Source organism: Aedes aegypti, chromosome 2 (genome assembly GCF_002204515.2).
Source record: "Aedes aegypti strain LVP_AGWG chromosome 2, AaegL5.0 Primary Assembly, whole genome shotgun sequence".
Lineage (NCBI taxonomy): Eukaryota > Metazoa > Arthropoda > Insecta > Diptera > Culicidae > Aedes > Aedes aegypti.
Genome location: NC_035108.1, coordinates 374,804,060 through 374,831,271, shown reverse-complemented (window position 1 = coordinate 374,831,271; position 27,212 = coordinate 374,804,060). Strand labels below are relative to the sequence as shown.

The window sequence follows — 27,212 nt, the reverse complement described above, 5'->3', positions numbered from 1 at the left end:
TATCGTCAAATTGGTGGGAAACGTGCCTTTGGCCATCCCAAGTAACCAAGCAGTACTTCAATTCGTCCAGCCTGCTATTATTAAGCCGACAAATTCTATATAAGCCATATACTAGCCCTATAAGCCCAAAAAAGATGAACTAGTGTGCTAGTAGTTACTTGGGATCGGATACCTGATAAGAACCTCGAAAAGTATATCTAGGGATGAATGTAGAGAACGTCATGGTCTGCTTAACTGTACATTTGCTAAAACAGGCACGGCATAACAGTTTGTCTTTTTCAAAAGCCACAACGAACAAGGGTGGCAAAGTTTACTCTATTAATTTAATTGCATGTTTATCGAACACTTAAGAAGAATGCATATTATTTGTCGCATAATTCACAAAACAATTTTAAAAATCACAATATCTTCACGTTTAAAGCTGCCCGACACAAATCCGCACTGTTGTAAAACAATTATCCAAACGCCATTTTAAAAGCACGAAAAATCTTTCAATTTCATTTCATGGGACAAACAAACTCTCGAGATGCCATAATTCTTCTTAATTGTGCCGCGATTTCGTTTCCGCAAAATTTGTCACCGTCTTCACATTAGTTTCACATTTGCTCTGTTTTTCGCAGCGTATGATTCATCGTCGTCATTGCTAATTCACTTGCTTCTCCTTTTGGCCGATTTGTTGCGATGTTAATAATCTCAGCAGAAGCACTTTTCATTTCTTGAAATTGGATTTCAGGATCACTATCAATCTCAAATCACCTCTCTTCCAGATGGAGTCAATTTTCTTCAACCTCGAAACCCGCCAGATCGCTCGCCATCTCTCCACGGTCAATTTTAATTGTATTCCACTGATAGTTCACCGCCACAATAAATAGGACCGAAAATAAATTCACTCCCAGCGCGCCGTGAAAACCGGCGCAACGTGATGTCGTTTGTTTTTCCCCGTTTGTTGAACGACTCGGCGGCGACTGGCTCGACGACGCGCCCGCAGTTTTCCACTTAAAGTTAAGTATAGGCTAAGGGAGATGTTGCGTACGCCGCGCTGTGATGTTCCTTCGTGGAGGAAGAGAGAGAATCGGCTGTTTTCAGCTTGTTGCTTCTGCTCCCTGCCGACAGACGCTGAGGCCAGAGAATCAAGCACAACATCAGCGTGGTGATGTGTGTGACGGACATGTCATCCTCATGAGGGGGAGTCACGCGGTAGACTGGTTTGGAAATTTGGATAAGGATCTAAGGTTTTAATTATCGATGTGATGAAAAGTATAGGAATAAAAAAAAACTTGTACAGTGCGAGATCAATATCCGTACACCTAAGCAATCAATCTAAATCCGTCCACTTCATACAAAATGCCTACTATTTGTATGATGGCTACAGTAGACTGATGCAAATTCTGAAGTTTTTGCTCCCCTATGCTTAAACGATGTCAATTATGATGATTATGTGCATACGCTATTTGAAGTTTGTATGGAAAGGTTCCGGGTCATTTGGCCGAATGCCGTTTGGCCGAATGCCATTTGGCCGAAAGGGTCATTTGTCCGAACGCCATTTGGCCGAATGCCGTTTGGCCGAAATTGAAAACAAAAGTGAACTACAGTTAGCATGAATTTATTATGAATTTCAAAGAACTTATTCAGCTTATTCATAAAATTGGAAATATCATCATTGATATACATAAGCTTTTTAGTGTTAGTTGAAGAAACAGTCAGAGCTGAAAGAAGAACATCCTAAATGTAAGCAGTTGTTCAATGCTATGCTAGTGGTAATAGCCACCAACAGATGTTTTGGCATCGCGTTTGAACTTTGGACAGTAACTGAAACAGTTTAAAACTTATTCGCCCTTCTGCTGGATCGGCTTGCTTCGAACCCTCGTACTAAGTAATATATGTCATAGTTCTGACATCAACAAGTCTTGGCTTCTTCTTTTCACAACGGAGAAACAGTGTACTTTTTTGACGTAAGTGTTCACCGAGTCGTTTAATGCTATATTCAAGAAACGGTGCAGTGTTCAGTTTCCAAGTTGTAATTTTAATCTTGGAGGAGAATGACATCTCATCTACACTCTTAAAAATAATGAAAATCATTCTGGACGTAATTCGCATTATGACTGAATGGCACATTATGTAAGTGATAAAATGACGTAAAAATGGGTTCTGAAAGATGTATTGAAAGAAAAATGTAATTTTACATGATGAAGGACATGAAAACGATGCCGCTATGATTGAAATTTCCCGAATCAGACACCATCGTATTTAAAATGAGACACAAATTCACGTCATTTGGCTCGCTTCTTCTATGTGCATCCAAAAGACGTAAAATCGCATGATTTTTGAGCTAAAAAAATATGTTTTGAAAAGAACGTGTTTTAAGCTTTATTCAAATTAATTATGAAAAATATTTCCCTCTTGAAAGAACAGCCTATTAACAAAAGAAGGATAAATCTCTTATGAAAATTAAAATAAGTGAAATGCATATAATAATTTATTTCACCAGTACAACAACAAAGAATTGCCGATGATTTAAAGAAGGAAAAATTCCCAATTAAAATATAAGGTCAGTCATTGCCGATAGTAATGGAACCAGTATAACTAGAAAGAATAGCCTATGTTTAAAAGAAGGAAAAATTTCTGATGAAATCATTAAAAACACTTGAAACCTTATTACACCATTGGTAATCAAGTGGCGAATCAATCATCACCTCAGAGTTTTAACGTGAAGTGTGGAGTTCACAACTTCGTCCTGAATAAAAGGGTCGATGTTATCATTCTCTTGGAGCTCTTATATAGTGACAAACATGACGTCCCGTCACATCATAAAAATCAACAAATTAATTAGCTTATCAGTTATTTGGTCACACTTATAAATCCTACACATCAGCGTTGTAGCAATTTGATTTTTTTGTTCATGATTCGGCCAAACGGCATTCGGCCAAATGACCCTTTCGGCCAAATGGCATTCGGCCAAATGGCGTTCGGCCAAACGGCATTCGGCCAAACGGCATTCGGCTAAATGGCCGGACACCGTATGGAAATAACTATGGAAAAGGCATACCTTTGTGTTCAGTCCTCTAACTGCTCGTCTTAATAACTTTGCCGAAGACCACATTTCGATGGGACGTAAGGATAATTTGTTATTATTGATAACAAAGTCTAAATCATGCTGAGATGATTATTCGGCGTCAGTCGTTCAAGCGTATTGCACCACGAGGCGTGGGTTCGATTCCCGCTCCAGTCGGTGGAAACTTTTCGTCAAATGAATAATTCATCACTGGGCTACTGGGTGTTCCGTGTCGTCCGTTGCCTACCGTTTGTGATTGTTTAGTATGTGCAGCCGTTGGCTGACGACGGTGTAAATTGTCTTTCTTTATTCAATTACTTTCAGAGCAACAGCAACAGAGCTTTTTGCTGTAGAACATAGTAGCCTGGATTACTTTGATCTATTCTTCCCGCCAGGAGCACCACTGTTGCCTGCAGAACAGTAGTTGGTGAAGCATGATACATGCAAACGAACTTTATGATGATTAATAACAATTTACCCTGACGTCCAATCGAAAATTCGTCTTCGGCAAAGTTGTAGCTGTGAGGATTTCATATTAGAAGAGTTTGTTCACTTTTCCATAACATATTATGACGAAGAGATAGAGGGCTGAACGCATAAGATTTGCGTTTTCCATAGTAATCTCCATATAAACTCAAATGGCGTGTGTACAATCAAATTTCTTCCGAATCACTTCAAACTTTGGAAGGATGCTATTTACCATAATTAAAATCGTTTAAGCATAGGGAAGCCAAAATTTCAAAATTTGCGTCATTCTAGTATACAGGTTTTAAGCCTGCACATATTTTGGTCAGCCACTGTACCTAAACACAGAGGTTCCAAACTGATTGAGATCGGGCGCCCTTAACTACTCTCCCGCGCAAGAGTTTGGGATCATTTCCTAAAAAAACATACAAAAGAGTTATGACCATATATCTGCGATTATAATTCTAATTGAAACTATGGCTCATTCGAACGGCAACGAGTAAATCTTATTTCGTAGATATTTTGACAAAAACTTTTTCGAATATTGATTACTAAAATTTCATTTGCAGTTGTGCCTTTTCTCAGATATTAGACTATAAAAATACGGCTAATTTTTTCAGCATTGTATTGACCAAAATGTTAAAACGGAACGACATCAAAATCGTAATCGCATAATATTTTAAACCATTTGAAACTCATGCAAATCATGTTTATCAATATTTCTGTTATTTTCGAACGATTTTAGTATAGGGTTACCATATTTGCTCCCACTGAAAAGAGTACATTTTTTCAACTCTGCAAAAGAGTACTTAAGAGTACACTTAGCTTACCTGGAAAAATTTAAATGCGCTACTAATTAATAATTTCGACATTTTCTTGCAAAAAAGATGTCTGATTCTTAATCACAGCCACTTCTCCTACATTTCAATTAAAATTAAGTTTTTTAGGGAGACACTATTCTCAACTTTTCATTGAAAATTTTACGAAATTTAACTCATATTTTTCTCACCAATTCTATAATATGCTTTCTTACAATTTTGAGCAATGAGTGAATCGATTTTTTCAATCCAAATTTTTATTTTATTACAGTCGAATTTCGTTCGTTGCACTACTTTTATTTGCACTTCATTTTAATTGGGCTCCCGTTAAGTGAGCTATAGCCCACCTAAAAAGAAAGCACTTTCTGACATAAACCGTAATTTGTCAATGTTGGTAGCGCTGAATTTCTATTGTTATCGGCCACGGGTTTAGTGCAGCGAACGAAAGTTAACTGTACTAGTAAATGTAAGTAAATGTCGTTCGACTTTTTGTAATAATACTGTCTTTCAAATAAGGTTTGTTGGAAAAATTCTTTCCTTATTCTTAAGAAAATGCAGAACAATATGAGTTTGTGAAGAAACCAGAAGAAGTTAGAAAAGTAAAACGTGGATCTAAAAAGAACCTCAAGCATTGTCTTTGATTTGAGTTTAATTAATGACTTTGTTAAAACATTATTTAACTTAGAAACTTGATTGATTTAATAGTTTATTTTTGTGATTTCCATACTACACTTCTAACTGAAACCTTTTCATTCCCACAGCTTTGTTCATAAAAAATTGCATCGCAAAAACGACGTTTCTAGAAAAAGTGCTCGATAAAAAAAAAGTTGCTTCAATAAGATTAAAATGTTCGAAACAAAGTGATTTAGAATTTCAACTGACTTTTTTTTTTAATTGGAAATTAATAGTATACAATCAGTAGTTTTACGTAGCGTATAAGCGTATTACGTTTACGTAGCGTACTTTTTTTCTAATTAGACTGATACAAATATTAATTTTCTTTTATGTCCGAGACCACTTGGAAGGTACGAGGGGGGGGATAAAAATAAATAAGGAACAAAAAAATAAAAATGAAAAAAAAGTTATTTTTTCAAATTTTTATTTTTAACGACAGTTGTTAAACTTTTTCCAATCGTCATCTGGATCATTAATTTACCTGGTTTTTACTCTAAAAATTAAAAAACCTAACTGATGTCAAAAAAATGATGAATCTTTTTTTTTCTCCCCTTCATAATTTTCGAATTTTTGAAGGGGGGGGGGTGACATAAAAGAAAATTAATATTTGTATCAGCCTTATTTTTAGCTGATCGTGCCAATTTGATTCAGTCAGTTTTTGTCGAAAATCTGTGAGCTTTCTGTGTTATCCTGGGAAAAAGTTGATCTGGTTTCTTCAACAGGATATTTGATTTGTCGATTATCGTCAGTAGTAACTGAAAAAGAGTACACTTAAGCACGTTTAGTAAAATAGAATAGTACACCAATTTTTAAGACAGAAAAGAGTACTTGTACTCTAAAAAGAGTACGTCTGGTAACCCTATTTTAGTAGTCTATGGGTTATTTTAAGGTAAAAAACGGTAACAAAAAAACAGCATCACTATTGAATTGATTAATCTCTTGACTCAATTAAAAACACCAATAACCACGGTTTGAATAGTTCTATCTTGGGATTATCTTGGCTTCGTGCATATTTTTTACTGACTATAATAGTGATCCCACACTTTTGCACGATACACCATATTGAAGGGTGAACCCAATCTTCTGCACGATGACTGTTTTACAAATACCTACGAAGCACAGTGATTTATTTTGTCAATTCCGTGCGCTTAATGAATAGAGCCCACGCCGTTAATTTCAGCGGCAGAGTTTGTTCGGAGAAGTTTCTTAGTAGATCAAAACGCAATATTTGATGCAAAAAAAAATGTGTGTTCAATCCACCTAGCAGTGACTTCGGCAAAGTTCTAGAAGTGGAAATTTGACACAACTTTTTGAAAAAAATATTTTTTTCTACGTCTCTTATACCCACGGAATGAAAGCTCGAAGTTCCTCTTTTATTGAGTTTTGGAATTGAGTAGTTGAGTAGTCTTGATCTGATTTTCAGAGCAGGTAGAGTTCATCATATTTGTTTGAAAAGTGAGCAACACATACCGCACAGACAAGCAGACGTAGCACTGACAAAATTTCCATCGACCACTCATTTAACGATCATTTCTAATTCGCTATGTTACAAATCTCACAACCAGAGGCGCGCGCATAGTTTTTCTATTATGATTCACATTACCGCCATCTGTTGGTCTTGTTGTACGAAACACTTTTTCATGCAACATGCCCACCAGTTGAGCCCAGTGTAAACTGGGCGATAGATTTTGGAGAAATTCGTTCTAAGTGTTACGTCTGTTTGTCTGTGCATACCGTATTGATTCAAATTACCCGGACGTTTCGAATCTCGGACCAAAAAATATTATTTCGATAACCTTTATGCATAAGGTATGTAAAAGACGTCGCAATTATGAATTCTAGAAAAAAACAATGGTAGTTTAGTCCAAAAACACCGTAAAAAAGGCCACTTTCAGGCTTTTGAAGTGTTCGAAGAAGCACTGCATTTGTATTCATTTTTTTCTTCCAATCAAGGTATAATTTTAAGTTGATCAACGGTTCACTCGTCGCGAACTTATCGATTTTATTTGAACATGACGTTTGCGTACTAATGCCACCTTGTTGTCAATTGTCCATACGCAGTATTTTTAGCATTTAATGACTAAATGTGTAGAATGTTTCCGACTTGATACGTCTATCGGATGTCGGATCAGTGTCGTCTTAAATTGTACCCGACCAGTGTTGTGTTGACATCGGGCTCAAATCAGGTTTATATCGCGTCACTAATCATGTCGGCTGTTAGTCAGGTTTAGTGTCGCCAATGTTGACTGTTCATCGGAAATAAGGGCCGTCCATACCACCTGGCCATTGAGAAAGACAGGGGATGTTGGCGTAATGACCACGAAAAGTCATGTTGAGATGTCCCTCTGCGGTCTGTAAAGACTACAAGAGGGACCCCATGGTAGAATTCCGATCTGACTAGACTCAGGAAACAATGTAGAAGGAGTTGGAACAGACGCCGTTCAGCTGGATCAGAGTCGTTCAAGTCAGCTCGCAAGGCTTACAAGAAGGCTCTTCGTTCTGCTGAACGATCCGGCTGGAAAAACCTTTGTACAAATGTTTGAGTTTGAGTTTGAGTGAAGTCAGTCGGTTGAACAAAATTCTTGCAAAATCTAAGGATTTCCAAGTGAACGAAATTCGCTTACCTAATGGTGACTTTACTTCTTCCGATGAAGAAGTTTTAGAATGCTTATTCAATACACACTTCCCCGGATGTGTGGACATAGCATCTACGGATGAACCAAATGTCTTTTCATGTAGTTACGAGTCTCTGGCCTCGGCTCGCAGTATCGTAACTACTGAATCGATTCAATGGGCACTTAATAGTTTTGCTCCTTTCAAATCTCCAGGAGCGGATGGGATTTATCCTGTTCTGCTCCAAAAGGGATTTGAGTCTATCAAACATGTTTTGAAAAAGCTACTTGTAAGCAGTTTTGCTACCGGGTACATTCCCAAATCCTGGCGTGATATTACTGTAAAGTTTATCCCAAAAGGAGGACGTGCGTCGTATGAGGAACCGAAGAGTTTTAGACCAATCAGTCTGACCTCTTTTCTTCTGAAATGTCTGGAACGCATCATCGATCATCACATCCGTGATGTTTATTTGGCAAACATGCCTCTTCATGTGAATCAACATGCTTACCAATCTGGAAAGTCCACTGTGACTCTTTTACACAAAGTTGTATACGATATCGAGAAAGCATTCGCTCAGAAGCAATCGTGCTTGGGTGTTTTCTTGGATATTGAGGGTGCCTTTGATAACGTGTCTTTCGATGCCATATTGGAAGCCGCACGAAACCATGGGCTACCTACAATGATTACCAATTGGATTCATCAAATGCTCAAAAACCGACATCTCTTCTCGACATTGCGTCAAGCAGCGATTCGAAAATTGAGTGTTTGCGGATGCCCCCAAGGGGGAGTCTTGTCACCACTTTTGTGGAATCTCGTAGCAGATACGCTATTAAGGCAACTCAATAATTGCGGTTTTCCAACTTATGGATTTGCCGACGACTATCTAGCTCTGATAGTTGGTATGTGCATAAGCACCCTATTCGACCTGATGCAAAGTGCTCTTCAGGTAGTCGAGAGTTGGTGTCGCCAATATGGCCTTTCGGTTAACCCGAATAAAACATCTATTGTTCTTTTTACGGAAAGACGAAACCGCGATGGAATTCGACCTTTACGTCTTTTTGGCACTGAGATTAATGTGACTGATCAAGTAAAGTATGTCGGAGTCATTCTAGATTCCTAACTTTTATGGACAGCTCACATTGATTTCAGAGTCAAAAAAGCTTGTATGGCCTTCGGTCAATGCCGGCGTGTGGTGGATGCACCCCCTGTTTACGCCTATGTGCGGCATGAAGGAGGTCGTGGAATCGAACGATGAGTGTTATGCTTTGTAAGCATAAACATCCAGCGTTCGAGAACGATAACCTACCGTAATGCACACGCAGCGAAATGGGCTGTAGCATACCACCTCGGTAGAATGCTAGAGTTAAGTAAGAATGAAAAATAAATGAGAATGAAAGTAACCATAGACCGGACCAGTTCATTGGCTATCACTCACCCAGTCATTGGGACATAACATGGCGATCCTTTGCCAGTGACTACACCAAACGAATCAATCAGTGCAAGTTAATTATGTGATTAACCCCGCAACTACACCAACGAATCAATAAGTGCAAGTTAATTAATTGATATAGTGATCGGAAAAGTGCAGCAAAATGGGTTGGTTTTCGGCGGACGAAATCGTCGCCCCAGCCGCAGTGACTACAACAGAAAGTCATCACACAGCACAGACCGTAGCGCTATGTCTTATGGCTGGAGTAGCCGTGGGATATCTACTCGTAAAAAGTCTGATGAAGTGTCACCGGCAGCAAACGGAGCGTGTTGCGGAGCGCACCGCACGGTTGGCAAATTTGCCTGCCTAATGATTCACATTCACATTCGGCGCGAAGAAAATTAGTGCCAAAAAGTGAACGAAAAGACTATGAACTAAGTCGTTAAATTGGAAAAGTGCACAGAGAAGCAAATGCTAGTGACCACGGTATACAAATTAACAAGTGATCAACGAATTTTAAGAACAATCATACATGATGGGAGATCGAAGAACACTAAATGAAGAAAAGCTGAGACAGTGCTACCAATTTTTCGAGCGAGAATTGATGCATTGGGAACGCCTCGCTAGGAAAAGATTGTTAATCACCATAGAGGAATTTGAATCCAAGAAGGCCATCATTGAAGCAGTTCATCGCGTGGCAGCAGTAGCAGCCATCGAATGTGGACCAGTGGACGTACAAAACCTTCAGTGGAACTACAGTGAATTATCCATGGCGATGGAGGCATATCGACAAATGGATTTATAAGGGAAGTAGCTAATGAATGAACCACATATAGGATAAGATACTGATAGAAAATTACAATTTTAGGTAAAAAGTACGAATGGGTACATGTATTCATGGACGAACATGGACGAACAAATGGCACAGTGGTGAGTGAAAAGTAGATGTAAAGCAAAAAAAAAAAAAATGGAATGGATAAATTTTTCAGCATCGAAGATGCTATTTTCAAACTGCATCAAAGCTTGAAAAAATATAATACATTTAAAGTAGAGACACGAGACAAAAAGGTGCATACATTGATAGCTCTTAAAGAAGATTTAAAAGCAATAGTAAAGAGCAGCTCAATTGACTATGTAACTAGGCAACATTTGTTTGCCAGGTATAAAAGGCTAAGAGCAGTTATTTACGATTGTCTAAATCTTTTAAAGTCACCTTTGGAAGAATCGATACTGGGAAATTTATTCACTCTAGAGTTAGAACAGGAATCATTAGATAACAATAATTGTAAAGATTCTACAGAAGGCTCAGAAACAGAGTTTGAAGAAGAGTTTGAAAACATGGCCACGAAACTTGATCTCAGTTTAGGCCTGAAGGTAATTCAGCCGTTCGATGGAACAGTAGCTAAGCTAACTAGTTACATCGAAGGAGTTGAGCTCTTCCAGGACTACTCTGAAGGGGTGCCAGAAGACAAAATAATAAAATTTCTAAAGACTACGCTAGTAGGTTCTGCGCACGGTGCGATCGATGGATCTGTAACCGTTGCGGATGCCCTACAGGCTTTGAAAAACAAATTCGCGATCAGAGTAACACCAAGAGCGGTTCAGAACGAAATGAGCGCTCTAAAACAAAGCCAAAAGTCAATATCTGACTTTGGTTCTGAAATGGAGAAATTGTCGGCCAAACTGGCAGCAGCTCATGTTTCTATGGGCACATTTGCGCATGAAGCCGCCGCTGTAAATATTGTAGAACCTATTGCGGTTCAATCATTTATTGATGGATTGAAAGATCCGTCAACTAAATTTTTTCTAAAGGCCCGAAACCCAACAACTTTGAACAAGGCAATCTCTGATGCCTTAGAGTGCCAGGCAACGCCCAGCACAGACAATATGAATGAAAACATGATGGCATTATGGTGTACATCAAACCAACGCCCGTACTACTATGCGAGAGGTCGCAGAGGTTATGGTGGAAACCGTGGGTATCAAAATACTCGTGGTAGAAGCTATGGCCGAGGTAGAGGCAATTACTCAAATTACAACAACCCTAGGAATGACAATATGAATTCACAACCCCAGTCACACAATTATGGCAGAGGCCATAGAGGAAATAGACCACCTCGAGCTAACCACAACGGGAACGATCACAGGGCGCATACAGCAAATATAGCTGAGCAAGCACCCGAACAACCACGTCAACGTCAACCTGTGAACCAGGAGCAAAACCAAGCAGAGGAAGCGAACTTAATAGATTTTTTTCGCTAATTTCAGTGTTAAAAAAGCACTAAGAGCCAAATTTGAATTATTTGGAAGGAGTATAGAATTGATAGTAGACAGCGGAGCATCCTGTTGTCTACTGGACAAAGAGTATATTCCGAAAAATTGTAAAATAAATAAGTCATCAACCATTGAAGTCAGAGGAGTAAATGGAATAACACATACATTGGGATATGTGGATACATCTTTAGGCCATGAGTTGGCAGAGTATCCTGTTAGATTTCATATACTGGAGCAATTACCAGCAAACGTTATTGGTTTGATTGGTACAAACTTTTTGAAAAAATTTGGAGCAAAAATTGACTTTGCAAAAATGAAGATGGAATTCACAATTCCGAGTGGTGAAATACATTTCACAATACCACCAAGATATGAATATATTACATACATAGAAACAGAATTCGCCGAAACATGTGTGGTACTGAACCAGAAAGTTCAGCCAAATGTGTTTGTGGCCAATTCTATAGCAAATCCCGTGAATGGTAAAATACCGGTGCGATTGGTGAATATTTCAAATAAACCAGTTGTTATTAAAGATTTGAAACCAAGGATAGCATTAGCTGAAAACTACAATGTTATAGAATTGAAAAAGGATGATCAAAAATACGACAAAATTCGAGCGAGCAAATTATTGGAAGAATTAAAATTAAATCACTTATCTGGTAGTGATGAAAAAGCTATTAAACAAATTTGCTTGAAATATTCCGATATATTTTGTTTAAAAGGCGATAAGCTTGGTACCACCAATGTTTATTGCCCGTCATTAACGGTCAAGCCAAACATCCAACCAGCATTTAGTAAACCTTACAGGCTTCCTTTCTCTCAGAAAGAAGAAGTCTGCAAACAGGTGGAAAATATGCTTAAAGATGGTATCATTGAAGAAACCAAATCTGAGTGGAACAGCCCCTTGTTGCTAGTTCCCAAAAAATCAGACAATGATTCAAAGAAATGGAGATTAGTTATTGACTATAGGAAAGTCAATACAAATCTTCAAGACGATAAATTTCCATTGCCCAATATAGAGGAAGTAATCGATTCCCTCGCAGGTTCTCAATATTTTACTCATTTGGATTTGTCACAAGGTTATTACCAGTGTGAATTAAAACCGGAGGACAGACCCATTACAGCGTTTGCGACGCCATCCGGTCAGTATCTAATGACCAGGTTACCGATGGGATTGAAAACAAGCCCATCATCTTTTTCTCGATTAATGACAGTAGCAATGTCAGGATTAAATTTGACTAAATGTTTGATTTACCTCGATGATATTATTGTGTTTGGGAAAACATTTGACGAACACAATAAGAATTTGATTTCTGTTTTTCAGCGACTACGAGAAGTCAATTTGAAACTCAACCCCGCTAAATGTAATTTCTTGAAGCAGGAGTTGATATATTTAGGACATTTTATTTCAAAGGAAGGTGTACTACCTGATCCACAGAAAATTGAAACTATTAAAAATTGGAAGAGTCCTTCATCCTCTGATGAAGTTAAGAGATTTGTAGCTTTTGCGAATTACTACAGGAAGCATATACGAAATTTTGCGAGTTTGTGTTTACCATTAAATTATTTAACTCGAAAAGGAATAGAATTCAATTGGAGTGAAGAATGTGAAACTGCATTTCAACAATTGAAAGAGCGGTTCATCAAACCCCCCGTGTTAGATTATCCAGATTTTAGCGAGAAAAACACATTTAAACTACACACTGACGCATCTGGTTACGGAATCGGTGCAGTACTAAGCAACAAAAATGATAAACCAATAGCTTATGCCAGCAAAGGTTTAAATAGCGCTGAGAAAAATTATTCAACAATCGAAAAAGAACTTTTGGCCATAGTCTGGGCAATTCAGCATTTTCGTGTATATTTATATGGACGAAAATTTGAGTTGTATACCGACCATAGACCTTTAGTTTACCTTTTCACATTAACGGATCCTTCGAGTAGGCTGACAAAATTCCGTCTTGCCCTCGAGGAATTCAACTTTGACGTCTTCTACAAAAAAGGTTGTGAAAACGCTGTGGCGGACGCGCTATCACGTATTTCAACAACCGAATTGAGAGACATGCAAGAAAAACTCAGCAATGAGGCATTCGTAACGACCCGAATGCAGTCGAAGAAGGAAAATACTAATTCTACTAAAGAGGTGATCAATGGCCATGACGCTTCAAGTGGAAAAATAGTTCAACTGAAAGTAAAAACAAATAAATTTTCTGATAACGTTACATGGATTCCTGAAAGAGAAGAAATTATAATTAAACCAACAGATACCTTGGTCTCGTTACGACGAACAATGGAGGAACTTGGTTCAATATGTAAAAAATATGGTGTCGGAGAACTATACATTCAAATAGACGATGATTGTGCGCACAAATTTTATGAAAATATTATGCAAAATGATTTAGCAAAAAGGGTACCCTCAATTTTAAAAATATCAAATAAAGTAAAAATCATCAATGACGACACTACGAAAAAGTTAATCCTGAACGATTATCACATATTGCCTACTGCAGGTCATGCAGGTATTAAACGAACAATTAACACCATTAGGCAAAAATATTATTGGAAAGGCATTAACCAAGATGTAGCAAAATTTATAAAATCTTGTGAGAAATGCCAAAAATATAAATCAATTAATGTTGCGAAACCACCGATGATAGTAACCACTACAGCTGAAAGTGCATTTCAAAAAATTTATTTAGATTTAGTGGGTCCACTTTTACCCTCTGATGGATATGAATATATATTGACAACGCAGTGCGAACTGACAAAGTTCATTACTGCAACACCAATTAAGAACAAGACAACGGAAGCTGTAGCTGAAGCTTTTATGAAAAGTATCATACTGAAGTATGGTGTGCCAGATAGAATTGCTTCAGACAGAGGAGCAGAATTCATGTCCGAATTGTTTACTAAAGTCGCACAACTTTTGAACATTGAAAAGCTGAACAGTACAGCATATTATCACCAATCAATTGGAGCATTAGAAAATACTCATAAAAGCCTTGGGAATTTTCTAAGGGTCCAATGTGACAACAAGCTCTTTTCATGGGCAAACTGGGTGCCGTATTATGAATTTGCATATAATAATACGGTACATTCTGCAACCAAATACACTCCGTTCTTCCTAGTTTTTGGGAGACCTTCAAAAATGCCTTCTAACTTGGTGGACAGCCGCCCTGAGCCTCTGTATAATTTTGAAGATTACTGTAAAAGAATAAAAGCAACATTACAGATCAGTCATAGCGAAGTTAGAGACAGACTTATTCAGGAAAAGACAAAAAGGATAGTAGGCATAAATACAAAATCAAAGGAAACAACTTACCGGAAAGGAGATTCTGTTCTCATTAAAAATGAGACAGGGAAAAAACTAGACCCGAGATATGATGGTCCGTACCACGTAGTGGAGGACATGGGTACAAATGTAAAAATCAGTAATAACAATAAAGAAGACATAGTACATAAGAGTAGGATTAAGCTTTTTATTGAATAGGAATACGCATTTTTAAACATTTTATTTGATAGGATTAAACATTTTAAACAAATTTTTGGATAGGATTGAACATTTATTCATTTTATATAAAAATATTAATTATTTTAAACATTTTTTTTATGGAAGAGGATTGACAATTTTATAGGACGTGTGGTGGATGCGTAACCTTGAGAAGGTCAAGTCCAAGATACGAGGTATCGAGGATTAGTGTGTATCATCACGTTACTGTAGGATTGTACCTTTAGAGTGAAGGAAAACATATTGTATCAGATAGATTTAAATTTTTAACTGTAGATAAAAATTTAAATAAAATATGATAGGGCGTGTGGTGGATGCACCCCCTGTTTACGCCTATGTGCGGCATGAAGGAGGTCGTGGAATCGAACGATGAGTGTTATGCTTTGTAAGCATAAACATCCAGCGTTCGAGAACGATAACCTACCGTAATGCACACGCAGCGAAATGGGCTGTAGCATACCACCTCGGTAGAATGCTAGAGTTAAGTAAGAATGAAAAATAAATGAGAATGAAAGTAACCATAGACCGGACCAGTTCATTGGCTATCACTCACCCAGTCATTGGGGCATAACAGGCGAACCTTTGGTAAAACTTGGGGCCTCAAACCCAAATATATCAAATGGATTTACACAACAGTTGTTCGACCAATATTGGCATATGGATGTCTTGTGTGGTGGCAAAAGGGCGAAGTGAGAACAATCCAATCAAAATTGGGCCATCTCCAAAGGATGTGCTTGATGGCGATGTCTGTTGCGTTCTCTACAACTCCCACAGCAGCGCTCGAGGCCCTTTTCGACGTTGCGCCACTACACATATATCTTAAACAAGAAGCACTTTCTTGCTCTTACCGTTTATGGGTACTGGATCTACTGGAGAAAAATCCAGTGAATCGTAGATCTACACACACTTCGTTGTTTCCACTTTTAGTGAATTGGGACAAAATTGTCCTTGCTCCAAGTGATCTCACAATTGCTTGTAACTTTCCTTACAGGACATTTACCACACAATTCCCTTCACGGGAAGAGTGGACGTCTGGCTATTTGGAAAGAAGTATATCAAACAATATAGTATGTTACACTGATGGCTCCCTTCTTGAAGGTAGAGCTGGTGCAGGAGTATATTCTCGTGAGCTAAGGCTGAATCAGTTTTACTCACTTGGTAGAAACTGCACCGTTTTTCAGGCGGAAATATTTGCTCTTATGTGTGGAGTGCAATCAGCACTTCAACAGCGCGTAATGGGTAAAGTCATATACTTCTGTTCAGATAGTCAGGCTGCTATAAAAGCTCTCGCTTCGGCCAACTCAAGGTCGAAGCTTGTTATCGCATGTCGAACTCAAATTGAGGAACTGAATTCAGTCAACTCTGTCAACCTTGTATGGGTACCTGGCCATTCTTCCATCGCTGGAAATGAATTGGCTGATGAGCTAGCTCGCGATGGAGCATCGCATGACTTCATTGGCCCTGAGCCGGCTATTCCAATTTCGAAGTGCTGGGTGAAGCTTCAGATAAACTCTTGGGCGGCAACTCAGCACAAGCAATATTGGAATAGTTTGGAGTCGTGTCGTCAAACAAAATTGTATATTACTGAGCCATCTCCAAAGGTGGCGAAGTATTTAACAAATCTGTCAAAGCAGAATTGCAGTCTCTTGGTCAGAGCGTTGACAGGCCACTGCCGACTCAACTATCACATGGCAAATATTCAGCGTGCTGACTCATTTGTGTGTGATAGTTGTGACTCCGATTATGGAACTTCGTATCACCTGATATGTAACTGTCCAGTTTTTGCGCAAATGCGATTCCAATTACTTGGTAAACACTTATTAAGTGAAACTGAATACAGAAGCCTGAATCTTCAGGACATCCTGTTATTCTTAACCCGCTGTGGTAATGAGCTATAGGCTCTCTTTACGCTCATGCGTTTTGCAGTGCCCTTTTTAGGGCGCTGTTCGAACCCATTGTGGTATGGAGCTACATGCTCTCATTTCGCTTATGCGATCTTCCCTCTTCAAGGGACCCCACTCCTATTTCCTCCCATCTTTCCCTTCCCTTTCCTCTCCCATCGGGTAGATGATGAAATAGGCTCAAATATGGCGATGGCACAAATCTCCCAACTGGTGGGGAACGTGCCTTTGGAGCCGGCCTTCTGATACCTGATACCACCTGGCCATTGAGAAAGACAGGGGATGTTGGCGTAATGACCACGAAAAGTCATGTTGAGAGGGGTAGGGGTCTAGCAAGGTCGACCACGTGGTTTTATCGTATTCGAGGAAGTGTTGTTTTGGCGCAATTGGTTCAGTATTCAGTTCAGGGTAATTGGACCCATTTATTCATGAGCTATGGGTTAGGTGGAACTGCACATTTTATTCAAATATTTTTCAAGAAGTCCTAATGGTTTTGAAATTCCCCATACCCATCCACAATCGGTCGGCAGTTCGAATCCCGGTCAAACCATTTTCTTGTTTTTCTTTATGATGTCGTTCAAAGATTTGAATTTTGAATTTTCACCGAACCTTCAGCTGTTGAGATTACGGTGAAACTTCACCGTAATCCGTATTTTTTTAAGGGTGCAGAGATGCATAATATTCCTCCCGGAAGTCTCAACCAACACTATAGGAACCAAACTTCGAACCAATTTTGTACCAGTCAACATTTTGGTTGGTATAACTTTTGTTATACATCATTCTATATGAATCAATTCAGTCGTATAGAATGCATGAAAAGACTGTATACCTACCAAAGTGAAGACTATATGACGACTTTTTCAGACTTTCTGCGATCAGAAATACGATGCCACCTAATTTAGACGAACATAAAAAAAAGTTTCTAGCAAGCCTCGAACCCGGAACCTTTGGATTAGGAACAGAATACCTCACTACTGTACCACGCTGGGTTTCATAACAGTCGCATGATTATTACAATGCAGACTTGCTTTGTTGTTCTTTGAGGCCAATCGTCAGCAGATAGGTACCAATTTTTGCTAACTTATTGCGATTTCATTTCTTCATTTCATTTCATTTCATTTGTGGATTGATATATGGTCTGTCAGTTTATACAACTTGATGCGATTCTATGTTGCACTATTTACGACATGTTTTGCTGTCAACACAGATTGCCGTTTATGAATCGTATTGGGGATGTATATACAACTTATGTTGACATGGATAACTTTTTATTTGACATCTTGTGCAATTCTGATTATTGACGAACGAATATGTGATTTTGGATGCACATTCTTATACGATACGTAGTTCACTGGGGTGAATCTTTAATAGTTTTTTGAAAACTCTCTGTAATAACTGTTTGAAGTACGAGTTTCAAGAATGAGGTCCTAAAGCCCTGTCCCAATTTTAGTGCCAAACGCTTAAGTTTAGGCCAAAAACACATGTTTACTCAATTTTCTAATGTTTTCCGTTGATTTAAGTTCAAAAACCATTTTTTTAGATTTTGTCACATCCTTTGGCTTAAACTCAAATTTTGGGTGTATTTTGTTTTCCGTGTCCCTTACGAAATGTCAGATAGAAACAACCCCAGTGGTCGAACTAAAACCCCTGTGGTGTTTTTGTCGACTAAGCGAACGTCAAACATGATTAAAAGTGTCAAGGTTCATTTATGGACCAAATTTTTAAATTAAAGTTTAAACATGATATAGCCATTATTTGAGCAGGAAAAATTGCTAAAGTAGTTAGAGTAACATGCTTTTTCGTGTTATTAAATAAAAACAAGAATTCATTAAAAATTTTAGGACCCAATTGTTTAAGGCATTCTCAAAACAATAGCTGATGTAAAATTATTAATTTACGGCAGGATGTAACATGTTCCCATGATCATCAATATTTTGCTAACAATTTTGGAAGAATCAAATAGTTTGACAAGACGAGACCTGATAAATGAGGATAATTGAAGAAAGACGATCTGGTGGTGGTAGTTGATTCTAACTACCTTTTTTTGTTTTCGAATTTTAAATTTTAAATTTCGTTTATAAAAAAACACGTGGTCATTGAAAAAGAGTCACTAGGCACGCCAGAGCCACGATGAGGGAGGGTGGGGTTGAGAAGACAGAAAAAAAGTGACCACGTGGTTAATGGACCATTCTATATGTACATTAGAGTGATGCAAATTTTGAAATTTTAGCTCCCCTATGCTTAAACGATTTTAATTATGGTAAATAGCATCCTCACAAAGTCTGAAGTGATTCGAAAGAAATTTGACTGCGCACACGACATTTGAAATTTATATGGAGATTACTATGGAAAAGGCCACTCTTTTGTGTTCAGCCCTCTATCTCTTTGTCATAATATTTTATGGAAAAGTGAACATACTTATCTCATGTGGAAACTTCCCAGCTACAACTTTGCCGAAGACCACTTTTTGATTGGACGTCAGGATAAATTGTTATTCATCATCATAAACTTGGTTTTCATGTAGCATGCTTCACCGACTGTTCGGCAGGCAACAGTGGTGCTCCTGGCGGGAACAATAGATCAAAGTAATCCAGGCTACTATGTTCTACAGCAAAAAAGCAGTGTTGCTCTGAAAGTAATTGAATTATCATCTCAGCATGATATAGACTTTGTTATCAATAATAACAAATTATCCTTACGTCCCATCAAAATTTGGTCTTCGGCAAAGTTGTAGCTGGGAAGTTTTCACATGAGATGAGTGTGTTCACTTTTCCTTAGATTATTATGACGAGCAGTTAGAGGACTGAACACAAAAGGTTTGCTTTTCGTATAGTAATTTCCATATAAACTTCAAACAGCGTGTGCACAACCAAATTTGTTCCAAATCACTTCAAATTTTGGGAGGATCATTTTCATCATAATTGACACCGTTTAAGCATAGGGGAGCAAAAACTTTAAAATTTGCATCAGTCTAATGTACATAACACCCCCAAATTCGGTTGTCAGCTGTAGCTAATTTCAATGATCTACACTCCCGTACAAAAGTTTAGGTTCACCCCCTAAAAAACGTACAAAAGTGTTCTGTCCATATCTCTGTGATCACACGTCCAATTGAAACTCTTTAAGCCGCATTCGAAAGGCAAAGAGTTATTCTTACTTCGTATGTATTTTTCCAAAAACATTTTTTGAATATTGTATATTATATTTTTACTTAATGTTGTCACATTTTCCAAAAAACACTCTGAAAAATCATATCTAATTTCCTCAGCATTGGATCGACCGAAATTTTGAATCAAAGTGTCATGAGAATCGTAATCTTATATTCTTTGAAGAGACCCCACGAAATTTTGGCGGAAAAATCTGGAAAGTATTCAAAATCAATGAAACAGCCAGTCAAGTCATCGTGCAAGCACCCGTTGTAAGCAATCATGGTAGTCGACACGTTTTCGCTGATATTCGGCAACGTTTTCCTTTAACACGAGCTATCAAACAAATCTCGGAAATAAATGTCAATTGAATGCCTCTGATAACGCCAGCTTTACTAGGAAACGTTACAGTTGTGTTTGTTTCTGTAATTTTGCGTAATAGGCAATGCTTCTACTGTATTTGTGCCATATTCGACATAACAAGCAAGATCTAACCTGAGAGAGACTCTCGAAGAGAAAAAAATATCAACGTCGTATGCAGCCTAGATTACGCTGTCACGAAACGTCGAATGCAGCTCTTGGTTTTTATGGCTGACAATATGAAAAGTATTGTGTTCAAAGTGAACTGTTATTAAAAATCTCAGTCAGCGGAGCAGTTTTTCTAAAGATGCTGATAAATCTCAACACAAGATTAGTTTTTTCGTATGTCTGCTACGTTTGCTAGCGTGAAAATTTCACTCAAAAGGCTATTTATGCTTCGGTGTGATGCAAAAGCAATATTTTTCTGCTGAAGTGTTCATGTGAGGGTTTGAACGGCTTGCACATGGTTGATGTAAACGCAGAGTGGAATAAGAAAAACTCAGCAATCACAGAAAAAGAAGACCGTCTTCGCAAGTCTCGTCTCAGGATCTAACTATTAACGTTGTTCATAATCCGATATTTCTGAATTATATGCAAATCTTATGATTAATGCAAATGTCATCGTGGCAGACGACATTCAATTCTAAGTTTTTGTTTTTTTTTAGATGTTTATTCTACCGCTCGTGATGTGTGTGCTGAAATGACTGCTGACCATGGCAACGAAACGAACATTCCACTAAGTATATAATGTTTACAGCACTGGTCATAGATGGCTCTCGACTGATACCTTGGCTATTTCAATTGTATGCTCCGATACTTTACAATCGACCTTACTTGAACATGAAATTGATGCCTTTGCTCAATCCCAGACAACAAAAATGTACGTATAACGAAATCACCATTTGCGTTATATGATGCTTTTATGTACTTTGTTTGCATATGAGATGCACCGAGATATGAGATGCACCGTGTTGTGCGGTTGTGATGTAATTAATATAACATCTTTTCACTTATGTGACTTCAGGTTTTCTGGGATGTCAGAAAAAAAAAACATCAATAGAGTTAACTGCCCATAAACGCATATTTGTCCCATGTGAATAAGAAATCCAGCAGACATGGGAATGATATGCTTTTATGGGCAGTTGAAGACTTTGTTGCTCTGCAAATTTCTGAAACCCTCAAATGGCCCTTTTCATAATTGCAAAAAATGATGAACGCAGCTTGTTATTGAACTCGATTTTTCCAGTGCTCGTCGAAATAGGGTCCTAAAATGTTCAATGAAATCTTGTTTTTATTTTATAACACGAAAGAACATGTTATTGCAACTACTTTAGCAATTTTTCCCGCTCAAATAACGGATATATCATATTAAAACTTTAATATAAAAATTGGATCCATAAATGAACCTTGACACTTGAGATCATGTTTAACGTTCGCTTAGTCGACAAAAATACCACAGGGGTTTTAGTTTTAACACTGGGGTTGTTCCTATCTGACATTTCGGAAGGGACACGGAAAAAAATATACCCAAAATTTGAGTTTAAACCAAGGGGTGTGCCAAAATTAAAAAAAAAAACATAAAAAAATGTTTGTTTGTACTTTGTAACATTAAAAAATTGAGTAAACATGTGTTTTTGGACTAAACTTAAGCGTTTGGCACTAAAATTAGGACAGGGCTTTAGGACCCTATTGTTCAACAAAGCAGGCCAACTCGGGCTGCGTTCCAGATTATTCTCTGAAATTTATGTTTTCAAAGTGTTGCGTAATAGGTCATAATGTTACTGTTTAGAGGCCATAATGTTACTGTTCAGTTCTGATGCCCAAGACGTCTAATTAAATTTAGAAAATGCTGTACGCAAACTCGACCAGTTAGATAAATTAACAACTTATGCAGTTCAATCATCATTCTGCACCTTGTTGGTAAACTACTGTTTCGACGTTTTAGTTTTCTTGAATCCAGAAAAAAAATGCTGAATTTTTCAGCATCGATTTGCTGAATTTCAGCTTTTTCAACTAATTTTCAGGAATACGGAATGCTGAAAACTTCAACTCACCAAATTTCAGCAAAATATTGCCAGATGGGTTAAGTGTGTATGAATCCAAAAGACATTCGCTATTTTCCCAACCAGTCTAATGAGCGACTCCCCTTGCTACAGACAGTGCGCGTAAACCGCGATCGTTGGCTCCTTCCCAAGCAGCTTGTCTGATGTTTATTTTCTTCGCTTTTCTTATTCATAAAAATCCGGCGATGATGGAGTCATGTGTTTAGTGCACTTTAGCTCTCCTCTGACCGAGCGGAAAAGGAGCAGTGTGAGCGGCGTGCGGCGCCAACAACCTTGGCGGATCAACGGAAACACTCACGATCGGCACTGTAAATTTGATTGAAACTTCCTTTTTCCTCTTTATAGATGCTTTCCACCGGTTTGCACAGCTCCTCCACGGCTCGGCGAGTGGATTTTTCTTGCGTTACTCACAATGAGCGCATATTTAGCTCGAAAAGTTAGTGCTATTAACGTAATAATTTAAGATATAGTGCACCCACTCGTTCATAAACTGCGCCGCACACCACACCACACCGCACCCATCCCAACAAACTAAGCGGGCTAAGTCCCCTCGCGGCGTGAAATCGTGCGTGACGTTCCCCTCGCGACACTCACTTTTATCCTAAGTTACCCGGCTCATTGCGCGCGCGAAAGAGATGCAACTATCAGGCAGTATGGGGGGAGCAGATGCACACGCGGGACGGAAGATGCCGGTTCTGCTCACTAGGGTTGATTCTTGATTTCGAGTGCGTCCGTTCAATCCGACCGATCGGTTCCGACTAACGGGATCGGAATGAACAACTTCTGAGTAGACGGTCTGCACCTAAGTGGAAGCATGCGCAGTATTATGTTTTTCTTGGGATGAATGGGACAGAGTTGGGAAATGATCCAAGAAAATCGAAGTTTAGATGTTCGGATCCTTCTTATGGGAAACATGTTGAGTGAACTTCCACTACGAGTCAAAACAATCTCTTTGCCTACAGGTATCCGTCAATGTAGGACTCCCATTGGTACCGCGTACAAGAAGACCTGTAGCACATCATCATCATCATGAAACTTCCATATAGTAGCTTATCTTTCTTGGTTTGATATATTAAAAAAATAGTTGCACATTTTCCTGACAAACGGAAAAATGCCAAGGTTGTAACAATTTTAACTCCGAACAAAAACCCTGGCGAACCTTCTACCGCACAAGCTTGCTTTCCTCCATCACTTTTTGAAAAAGTAATTTAAAATAGAACGATGGTCCACAGCAACGAAAATTCAGTTTTCATCAATGAAAGGTTCGGAGAAATTCATCAACTATTACGTATGGTAAGTCGGGGTGAACCGCCCGCCTAAGCAATTTAATTCATATGTCAAAATCAAGAATCAATAAATCCCTTTTCGAAACAGCTTGTCGTTTGTTGAAGCCTATAGGCATGATGAAAAAACAATCGCGAGTGTTGTATTTGTAAAAAATATTTATTTCTTGATGTTTGAAGAAGTGATTACTTATCACGATTATTTTTAGCGACAGGGTAAAACCATCCACCCACGGGGTAGAACCGACCACCATGATTTTCGAACACAATTTTGTGAAAAAATATATCAGTTCACTGTGATTCTATGAAGTATGATGTTTTATGGATTGGTCGGTGTACAGACAAACTGAACCACGTGTTGTTCAATGGTTTCTGAAAAACGTACCCCAGTCACTCGAAATATAAAAAATCTTTGCATTATTTGCTGTAATAATTGAACTAATCTATTTGATGGTACATTTGTATCAAAAGAGCATCGGAAACATCAAAACTAATGAAACCCTTAGCGAATCTTTAGAATGCAAAATATGATCTAATCCGGTCTGTCTTCACACCGACCGGATGTGGAATCATTTTCCGATTAATTAATTCTAACAACTTATACACATACCTATCACCAACTCGAGACACCCATATTTTGCAAAATTATGCGGATTTGGCTTGTATATTTAACATTTTCATTTAATTCAACTAGAATAGTAATGTACGACTGCTACCTCAGGGATGTCAAAAATCTTCGATTGCGGTGATACAGGCCTCTTCGCAAAAGGACAAGGCCTGCGTGTCATCTGTAGATTGCAAAACATTTTGGATATTTTTTTTCTTCATACTTGCCAAAATGGAAGATTTCTCCTAATGCTTCCAAAACTCAACTTATTATATCCCCACATAAACTATATTTGAAACCTTCCAGTAGATAATTATCACGATGAAAGTGGTTCCAATAAAATGGTAACATGAAGTTAAGTATCTAGGGTCTATACTAGATAAAAATGTATCTTTCAATAAACACATTGAGAGCATACAAGCCAAATGTAACTAATATGTGAAATGTTTGTATTCTTTTATTAACAGAAAATCGAAACATTATCTGAAGAAAATGTTTTTGATCTTCACACAAATTTTCAGACCGGCCATGTTCTATGCTATTCAAGCTGTTGTAATACCAGAAAGTAAACTCTGCGACGGTTTCAAAATAAAACTTAAAAAATGATTCTGAAGCGGTATAGAACTAATAAATGAATTAATTAGTTAATCAATTACTCGATCAATCTTGAAACTTTGAAACGAATGTCGAATAAAATAATTAATAATATTGGACAAAAGCGATCTCTTATAAGCAGGTGCTGAAGTCGGGGGATTATGGGCATAATGGATAAATTAAGCGAATGCTCTTTTCAGGATCATAAAGCGGCAATGCTATTCAATTACCGTCGGCTAGATTTCATGTTTTATATTAGTATGACGTGCTGCATTAATTGATTGTTAATTCAACGTGATTGAAAATTGGGTCAAAAACGCGGCTGGAAAAGGCTGGTATCGGAGCAAAATAAACACTTTCGTAAAATTTAGTGAAAATAATATCATGAATGAGTGTCAATCGTTCTGATACGTAGAAGGGCTCCTCCTTCATCACACTAACAAGAAAAAACTTCTCTAGGTTAGTGACTCTGCTCAAAAACTCGATTCTTCCACCGGCTTGCTTATAGTGCATTTTGAAACTAAGAAAAACTTAAATCATATGTCAAGGGAACAAGTAAGCAAAAAATAAACTTGTTATACCGACAAATAAATCATATGCAATACAGATTGTATACAGTGTGTCAAACTTCAATTAAATATGCATATTCTCAGAGAATACGAGGATGTCCATTTCGCCCCGTGTGTTCATTATGCTTCTAAGCCCCCTAACTCAAACAAATTGAGAATGAAAAAACGTTACAAACTAATAAAATAATTATTTCAGGGATATGTACTTCAAACTTGTTCTTTTTATTACGAGAATCTGCCCAATTAAATTGACAATTGACACAGTTGCTTCATAAATGGCGTAGTATTTTAGGGGGAGGGTTCCACGATTTTATGATGGAGTGTGACGAGGGGGAAAGAGGGGTCCCAAACTAACGGACGTAGATTTTGGAATCATGTCGGTGAAAACAGTAACGCTAACAACATAATGATAAATTATAATTTAGTAAAATAGTAATGCACACGTGTAGATTGTATGATAACGGCTGTGAGTATAATTTGTGCCTAAATATAAATTAGGAAGTTTCAGTTTCACTAATATATTCCTCTAAAGCTTCATTTTTTTAAAACAATAAAATATAATCATTTCGGCAAATGTTAAAGTTAAACAGCTAAAATCCAACTTTCAAAATGGAAGCTAAAGTTAAGTTTGATTATTAATAAAAATAAGTAATCTATAGAATAATCGAAAAGATTTCCAAAAATTCCAATATCATAAAAAATGTTGTACCTTAACAATATACTGTTGAAAAAGAAAATTAGAAAAACCTATTTTCCTAAATTTTGAAAAGAATCTCAAAAGTATAATAGTGAGTTTCTGCACAGAGAGTTCTAATATGTGAAAAAGTAAAACTTTAGTATTATATTTCATTAGTCCAAAAATAGATATTTTACATTTTTTATATTTTTAGTTCTAAACTTGTATTATGTATTCCTAGTAAAATTAGCAACTCAAACTGTATAAATCTATTTCAATGTGTTGAAACTGAACAATAAACTGAAAACCAAATATAAAACTTGAGCAGAAAATAAGTTTTTTATAAACTGTTCTCGAAATCACTTTTGAGAGCTAAAATGTTATATCAAACTATTAGTTATCTGTTTGTCGTGTTAGTCAGATATGAACTTTGATGGTTTTTTATTTAAAACAATAAGAAACATATTGGAGAAAAGTTCGTTTTGCTACGTATTTTCTAGGGGGTGAAAATGCTACGTTATTTATGGACGGTCTCTTATGACTTCGCCAAAATAAAAGCTTCCGCAATGTTCCTGTTTCTTGATAGATGATCCTTTAACGTAAAACACTAAATAATGTTTCAAAAAGTGAATCAGTTTCCTGCAAATAACGCGAAGAGAGCAACAATGTAGAGAAATTGATCATTACAAATAATTTCTGATGAAAAATCAATGTCGAAATTATTGTAGTAGATTCAACGCATTCAACGTGCCTGCAACAGAAACAAATCCCATAAACGTGGATGAAATTATATATGAGAGTGAAACTGAAGAAAAATGTATAATGTTGACATCTGGAAGGCTTGTCGAATCCAAATAACCCTTTCGAAAAGTGGAAAAGATATCGGCAAGATATTAAAGACCTCTTGGATCATGCCAACGAAAACTGACAGAATCTAAGCAACAAGCCAAATCCAAATATTATCAACGATTTTTATTCACAAACAATCCCAAAGTAGTGGAACTGTATCAATGAAATGTGGGGTAATCATCCCTTTGTAAAGATAGATCGATTGATTTTAGACTTATAGCATCATACATTGAGAATAACCTCCTTTCCCTAAACTTGTCGAAAACAAAATTGTTTACATACGATATAAGAGATAACCAATCATCCGGATATACGATCCAACTATGA

At 37.5% G+C, this 27,212-nt stretch overlaps 1 protein-coding gene across 6 annotated transcripts in view; it reads right to left on the bottom strand.

Annotated features, from left to right (window-relative positions):
- LOC5572437 (chondroitin sulfate proteoglycan 4) overlaps positions 1-23,062 on the bottom strand; it is a 50,138-nt gene extending 27,076 nt beyond the window's left edge. For 2 of the 6 annotated variants that reach the window (XM_021846738.1, XM_021846742.1), the window contains exon 1: positions 22,902-23,062. The gene's annotated coding sequence lies outside the window, so the exon portion shown is untranslated. Of the gene's footprint in view, positions 1-756; positions 1,069-22,786 lie in introns of those variants that run through there. The other 4 variants (XM_021846739.1, XM_021846743.1, XM_021846737.1 and 1 more) reach the window with 3 other exon arrangements.
- Positions 23,063-27,212: the final 4,150 nt, after the last annotated feature.